Below are 8,483 nucleotides of genomic sequence, written 5' to 3'. Positions count from 1 at the left end.
CAAGGGAAAATAAATGCCAGAAGAACTCTGGCCTCTCTGTCTCCATTCTCAACCATCTTGACTCTCCATCTCACTTCTCATCCATAAAATATATAGCTAACAAAGAACTCCTGAATATAGACAGGCATCTTATAAACAAATACAATTTCAAAAATGCAATTTCACGCAGAATTTCAAATAAGTTTCAGGGGAGGTACAAAAGAAGAAAAAGCACTTTGAATGAAGAAGAGAATGGAAGAAAATACAGTAAGATTTCTAAGCACCTATCTGTGCCCGGCACAGATTCTCACCACAGTCCAGAAATACTAGCCTTCGTCATTGTAGAAGGAAGCTGAGACTCGAAGTGTCCATCCCTAGATAGGCCAGGAGAGACAGATGCAAGGCCAAATATGACTCCAAAGCTTCCTCTTGAGAGAAGCAGGGAAGATTCATGAGAAGGAAATGGCATGTGGTCTGAAGCTTGTAAGAGGGCTAGGAGAAGCCAAAAGGGCATGGCCAGAGCTGAGCATTCCAGGAGAAGAAGCAAAGTGAGCAAATGAGGATAGGTAGGAAAGGCAAATCTTGTCAGAAAATCCAGAGTAGAGTTAGTTGGAAACCACGTGCAACGAGAAGAGCCACCTAAAAGAGCAGTGTAAGGATAACTTGTGATCAGAGTCTGGAAATTCTTCCCCACAAATCCATGTATCACCCTTGTGCTGCCTTTGTTTTCTACGGACACTGTGAAGGGTCCCCTCAAGCGAATCATTGCAGGTCAAATTAAAGATCATACCAACGTTTCTGGACTCCTTCACTTGCCCCCAATCCCACCCAGGGGCTCTCCTGGAGTCAGGGTTAGACTGGAAACAAAGGCTCAATCAACTTGGCAAACATCCAGGGGAGATCTCATTCTTGGGCTTTTACGGTGTGTTTTGTTTTCAAAGAACACTTCAGCTTCTGGAATATCACACTTATTTAAAATTCTACGACCTATAGTGATGAAACTCTTTGGTTCATCCCTGGGGCTCCCAGGCTGTCACATAAACTAGTGTTTTACTTCAAGCGTATACCTTAGAGAGTCTGGAGACTTTTACATGTGTCCCCCCGAGAGGGTCACAGTGTTGCCATCCCTCTGCAGGCTTCCTCTGCAGCCTGTGCGTCTGACCTCTGTGCTCATCTGTTTCCCATGATTCCTACTGGGCCCCAGGGCGGAGCAGTATAACATAATTCACTTTTATAGAGCATCCTTCATGCGATCTATCACAGGGAGCTAATCAAATGCTGACGAGAAAGGGTCTGCAGCGGGATAAGATTTAAAGGGAAGAGCTGATTTAGCGGCTCTGGGGGCAAAAAAGAAATTTCAGATAGATGGGTTAGGAGAAAGCAAAGAACAATCCCCGCTGTGGTAAAATGTGGGTGGAGAGAAGTGGAGGAAAAGAACACGGAGGGGTAGAGAAGCGGCTGGTCATCCCGAGAAATTACCAATACATTCACAAGCAGAGGTGATTTGGATGTCATTCAGGAAAGGAAACAAATCATTAGAAAGCCTTTAGGTCCAAGGAACAGAAACCCCAGCCCAAAATGATTTGAACAACGGGAAGTGCTGTTATGTCACATAATAAGACCTCCAAAGAAAGAGTGGTCAGGTTAATTCGGTGGTTTAATAATGTCATCAAAGTCCCAGACTCTTGTCTTCTTTCTACGCTGAAGCCCACAGTGTCCCCACGCTGGTATTCCCAGTGTGAATACTGTGACTAGTATTCCCCAGGTCACAGCAAGGCTGACACAGTTCCAAGAGTCACACCTAGCTATGGCAACATGTAGGCACAACAATAGGAGACAACAGAAGAAGGAGAGGCTGTTCCCAGCTGGTTCCCTTTTAAGAGTGAGGAAATTCATCGTCCCAGAAGCCCCCAGCAGACTTAGCCCTGAGGTCCCTTTGGCCAGCATTGGAGTCTAAATCCCTTGCTAAACGAATCTCTAGCCAGAAAATAGGATCATCATGATTGGTTTAGACCAATCAGGATTCTCTTCTAAGTCAGGTAAGAGAAGGGTGGGCCCCCAAATCAAGGCTTTGGCCTTAAAGAAAAGGGAACTGAGATGTCAGCCCATGGTCTCTCATACGAAAGTAAGGCAACATGGGCATTGTGTCTGTTGACCCCTGGAGGAATAGAATACATCCCATACCTAATTACCTACACAATTCAGATTCGTTGTTTAGAATTAGGAAGATCGTGGGGAGGGGGGGGACTCCTATATTGAGAAAGAAAATATGAATTTCTAAGTTTAAGGGCATATTAGGAAGAGGCAGGGGGCAGTTGGGGAGCTGAATTTTGGCCTCCTTCTAGAGTGAAATTAAACATATTTAAAGATGGGAGGAAAGTCTGGGATCAAGGATTTCTGCTCTTGGCAGATGAGGCATGGAAAGGGAAAATTTTAATTCTGAATTAAAGAATGTAATGGTAGAGTCAGAGCCTTTGAGAGCAAGAGTCTCCTGTTTCTGGAGGGGAAAGGGAGATATGCAAGAATGCAGAGCCAAATATCAATCCAGGGACATAGCTATGAGAACTCCTGCAAAGTCCAAAGCAAGGACTTGTACGCAACCCACAGGAACAGGAGAAAGCCACATTTTTGGTGAGTGTGGAACCAACCTGAACTTTACAGGTTCTGAGCTTTTAGCTAATGCTGAAGCTTTGGGGGTTTGAGTTCATTTACTCGGTGCAAAATTCACCTTCCAAGAACCAAGGAAAAAACCTGGCTCCAAAGATTACTGAACACCAAACTAGCTCTTAAGGAACCACACAGGGATGAGTTAAGTGTAAATGAATCACAAACACACAGATTGAATTTCTCTTAAACTGCACCAGGGTTTAAAGGCCAAGGGAAAAAGCACTTGAGGCAAAAGACATTTTGGCTTTTGCAGAACCTAAAACATTTTTAATGAGTCTGAATTCATTCAATTAACTTAGGGTTCAGCTGAGTTCTCTCCTCCAAACCTGGTGTTCAGCCTAGCGATATATATACAGCTGCCATTCTAGGGCCGCTTTGCCTTAGAAAGGAAATTGCTTTTGTTTTTTTAATATTAACTTGATCCAATTTGATCAAAGGTAACTGAGACAAATATCATGACAGCATAAAAATTATTTTTCTAATGGTCTGTAGTATAAATGGTGGAACTCAAAGTTCCATACTCAATTTGGGACACAAGATTAACAACCCACGAGATAGGACAGGGGAAAATAAAGCAAATATAAATATGAACATAAAACCTTTATATTTCAAATGCTGGTGAGTCTATAGCAGGAATTCTTCTGTCACGCAATTTGTGGGAAGTTTTTACTCAGTGTCAGCTAGGTAGCAGGTACCATCGGCATAAATGATAAGGATGTAAAATTATCTAAATCTTTCTTTTTTAATTTATTTTAGAAAGAGAGGGAGTATGAGTGGGGGAGCAGGTGGAAAGAGAGAGAGAGAATCCCAAGCATGCTCCACATTCAGCTCAGAGCCCAGCGTGGGGCTCAATCCCATAACCCTGAGATCATGACCTGAACCAAAATCAAGAGTTGAATGCTCAACCAACTGAACCAGCCAGCTGCCCCTCTGTTTCTTTTTTAGTTGACTTCTTGTTTTGAATGCACATTGTTTGGTCATTGTTGCAATGTTTTAGTGCCACTCAAGTCTCTTTCACATCTTCTTTTCCTCCTCTTTGGAGTAGGTGAACGTCCCCTATAAGCCTGTTTTATTTTATCTTCTACCTCTTTCCTCTCAGCTGCTCCCATGCCAGATTCTTTCCCCCAGATATACATACATCTTTCCTTATAATAGATGCTCAAACACCGAAAAGTTGAAATATCATTCATCCCTCTTTCTTCTCCACTAGATGCCTCTGTCTTTTGCCTGACCTACCTCAGCTAAAGCTTCTTCTGCTCTCTTTCTGATCCGTTCCAAATAGTACATAAATGTGGTTAAGTACTCCTCAATGGTCTGGCCTAATCTAGGTGTAGAATCTAGAATAGTTTAATGAAAGTAGAGATTCCACAGCCTTCAGGCAACTGTCCATTAATATGATTTTGTGAAACAGCAACTGAGGTATGCTTTGCATTTGAAGTTATACTTTCCTGGTATATGCAATGCAGACAATCTATGTTAAACTATAGTTTTGTGATGATGCTCCCAATGAAACTTAAGCAAGAGTTATAGCATAGAGGTGTGTATATATATCTTATTGAGATTGGACACATTTGATGTTATAGACACTGTGTGCTGACATCCACAAGGACTGGTGTGATAGGTATTCTTACTAACTGCATTTTACACAAGAGAATTTCAGAGAAAATTAAGTAACTAGACCTAGGTTATACTGCTAGGTAGTGGCAGAGGCAGAATCTGAAGAAGTTTGTGGGAGCCCAGGTCTGATCTGTTAACGCCCACTTCTCGCTGGCTTGGGTAAAGCCGAGAAGGATCGCGGCAGGTCTGTGGCTGGCGTAAGAATGCAAAAGCTAAAGTTTTGTTTTGTTAGCCTTAATTCAGTTAAGGGGAAGGAATGACACTTCAGGGAAAAGAACCCAAGTTGGTTTTTCTTTTTTTTTTTTTTTTCAATTAAATTATATTTTACAAGAATCCCTGATGAAACCAGAGGGGGAAAAATCTTGTTTCTCCTCTCTCCTTCAAACAAGCACCTAAAAATGTCCCTCCTAATTCCTGACTTGTGGTGATGGCTTATGCAATTATTATTAGAATGTCCCATCTTGTTAAAGAAAACAGCCTGATGACAAGTGCATCAGGCTCCCCTGCTTCAGAACAGAATTCCCTACAGCCAGAGACACTCACCACACCTAGTGGAAAAAGAAAAAAAAAAAAAAAAAGATCACAGATCTTGAATTTTCATTTGTTTGTGCATTTGGAGAAAGAAACAGGAAAAGAATATATGACTGACAGAGAGAAAGGCAATTGGTGAACCTATTTTCATTGTATAAGGCCTGGGAAATTTTCTCTGGGAGCCAAAAGAAAGCATTCATCTCCTCTGTCCCTTTTGTAGAAGACTCAAAATAGTCAATGCATTTCCACTCTTAAAGCCACTTCCTTTCCCCTCCCTCGACCCACCCCCCCCACCCCAAAATAAAACTTTTTTCCCTCAGCCAACAAATTTTCTGGTCACCACAACAACAAGCAGATTCACAAAGCAAATGAGTAATTTGGAATGTGACGAGTATCTCATCTGACTCACAGAAAGAAAAAAGAAAAGGTGGCTGCTGCCAAAATGGAAATGCTTTCTGGAAAATTCTTGAAAATATTCCTAAAATCTAAAATTGGACAAGTGACTATACCCTGAGGAAAAACTTGGAATTTCTCAAAACATAAACAAGGTAAAAATTGTAAAAGTGTTAAAGTGATGAATATAAATATATTGAAGTATCTAAATAAATTAACTTTTTTTTCTTTTTCTAATGTTTGCTTTCAACACTTGGGCTATTGCTTAAAAAATCCCTAACAGGCAGTGGGTAGAGATGGTCCCAGAATTTCTATATAAAAGGGACTTTTGGGAGACAATTTGGGTAATAAGGGCAGGCTGGGAAATTGAAGATTATCTAGCAGCTCATGGATTTTACTTATAGTACAATTATTATCAGTGGAGTACTTGGAGAATGAACTAATGAAGGGCTAATAAAGATTTCAGTGCAACTAATATTCCCCATACACACACCAGGCCATAGTAGTCAACACTGCTAGCTGTCCACCCAGTCTCCATTCCTCCTTTCTTGCTTCCTGATGGAATCCTGACTTGATCAGTCAAGCACTAATTGCACAGCCATGATCCTTAGGGAAACTTGGTCCAACACCAAATTCAAGTAGTCTAAGATAACTCCATGGGCCTTTTCAGGAACATTTTAGAAATAAACATATGACCTAACGCTGGCCAATCAGATGTGAGAAAAAGTCTGCTGAGGCTTCTAGAAACCACTGCCTCACTCCCAAGCCAGAGAGTCTCCTCTACCGTGTACAGTGACCTGAGTGGATGTGACTCCTGGCATTGCTGCTGCCATCTTGCTACCAGCCGGAGAATGCAGTCAACCCAGAAGCCAGCTGCCGATAGAGGAACAAAGAACCTGGGTTATTGATAACATCATTGTCCTCTGAAGCAACACACCCAGGAAGCCACCCTCTCTCTAGACTTCTTATAATGTGAAGCAATAAGTCTCCATATTGTTGAAGCTAGTTGACTCGGGATTTTCTGCTTGTGGCTAAACAACCCAAGGGCTATAGCCACTCCCTTGCACCACCATCCTTTGACACAGACACTGGCTTAGAGGCCAAGAGGAGCTTCAAGATGCTCATCCAGAATTCAGAGACAGAAGCCACAAACTCATATCTTATACAAGACCTAAGAACTGCTCATTCAGAGAGGACTGTCATGGAATGTTATACTGCATTTACACAGCGTGCCCATTTTGGTTAGATTTGCAAGAGGTGCTCTCCCGCTGATACTGCAGCAAAACTTCAAGAATAAAAAATACAGTCTTATTATTATAGAAATAGGGACTTACTTTCTCCATCAATCCCAAGCTAAAACGTTTCTTTATCTTTTCTGAGATGTTTATTATTCATATGCCTCAGGTCTACGTAGAGTAGGAACAGTACAAAAGGTAATGGAGAGAAAGTCAGAATCCGTGAGAGCAGCTCATCTTTGCACCAAAAGAAAACGCATGTAATAGGAATAACCGGAGTGATATTTTGAAAAATACTGAGTACTTGTTTTATTTTGTACTTCCATGAATTTTACTTAGTAAGCATAAGGCATCTACCTGCCTTGGTGGTGAAGTAGGTTTGTTCTGGCAGAAAAGTAAAGAGCAATAGAGTGTTAATATTAAACTTGTAATTTTCAGAATTGGATTCCAAAATAAGGCACTGGGTTTGTAAGCCAGATGTCATTAAATGGGGATTTTTTTAAAGTCTTATTGTAAAATATTTTAAACATACAGATGAGATGATGACATTATATATATATATATATATATATATATATACCTTTAGACTCATATCCAAAATAAAAAATTCTTAATGCTTTTCCGTATTTACTTTGGATCTTTTTTAGCAAAACATAATAGATATCTCCCCAAGTCCATTTTTCTCTGCTCTGGTCAGTGGATCTTTTTGTATTCTTTTACCACATATGTATATAGCTACCAGTATCTGTTATTACTTTGTGTGCCTTTCAACATTATATAAATTGTACATAGTATACAATTTCCACTGAAATTTTCAGGTTTCTTTAATCACTAATCAGTATCCCTCTGAGATTAATGGTAGATTACACGATAGATATAGCTATTTTCATTCAACAGCTTTATAACAAATTCTAATTTACTCATTCTGCTGTTAATGAATAGTTTGTTTTCAGTTTTTCATTATTCAAACAATGCTGCAACAAACATTTTTTTCCTCCCTCTAAACATGTATGAGGCTCTTCCTTTGAGGTTTACATTGAATCATAGGAAACTGTCAATATTCAACCATTTTGGCCTACAGAATGACACATTACTATGGCTCTACCTATTATGTACCTGGAAATGAAAATGCCGGTTGACAGCATATACACATCTTCAACTCAACCAGCTATAGCCAAATTTTGAGAGATGATTTTCTAAAATACTTCTTTAATCAACATCCGAGTCTTGAACATGCAGTTCACAGAGTTTATTCCATAGAGAAAATAGGTCTTCTACCTTTGAGAGAGAAGGATAGGATAAGGAGGGAGAGCCTGGAAGTTTCCTTGTAACTATGTCATCCACCAAACCTTGGAGAAGATGCTATGCTTCATTTCAACCCCCCCACCCCCAACAAGTTTCCACTATTCCTCAAGGCTAAGGCATCATGGATGACTGAAAAAATTTGGTACACTATCTTAGGAGATCTGTTCGATGAAGTTTGAGCTTGTCTTTAAGAAGCAGCCCAGGGGGATATTTGGAACCGTAAATTATCTACAGTTAAGATAGTAATAACTCCACTTATGGTCATCTTTTCTTAACTAGACTCAGAGAAGATGGCTGGTGGTGGGAGAGAGGGAAAGGGATGTGTGCAGATTCTTGCATTGGTTCAACTTCTGAACCCAACGAATAGAAGTTTGTGTCTTTACACAGGATAAAATGGGCTGACGTTTGCTTTCTCAAGTGTGTGTACCATTCCTATAGATGACTTGGTAATTCAGTTCTGGAGGTCTCTACTGTAAATTATTGTGTAACTTGCACTCTTATAATAAATACATGCCACCTGCCTTGTAAACACTATCAGCAGTGCTTACAGCTTGCTGTATCATTAAAATGCCAACACCCAGTTATCAAATATGATATCTGGATGCTTGAAGTTCATTTTTAATGAAATGCTCTGACAACCCTCCATCAACAAATATGGCACCAATAAACACAATGCACAAACTTGGATCCTTGTGGAATTCTTTAAACATTTTACTTGGTTCTGGAGCTCTGGATAGAATTCCTCAGATTTTTTTT

This window comes from Hyaena hyaena, unplaced genomic scaffold (assembly GCF_003009895.1).
Source record: "Hyaena hyaena isolate Hyena2069 unplaced genomic scaffold, ASM300989v1 scaffold_175, whole genome shotgun sequence".
Classification (NCBI taxonomy): domain Eukaryota; kingdom Metazoa; phylum Chordata; class Mammalia; order Carnivora; family Hyaenidae; genus Hyaena; species Hyaena hyaena.
Note: the sequence above shows the minus strand (reverse complement) of the source record.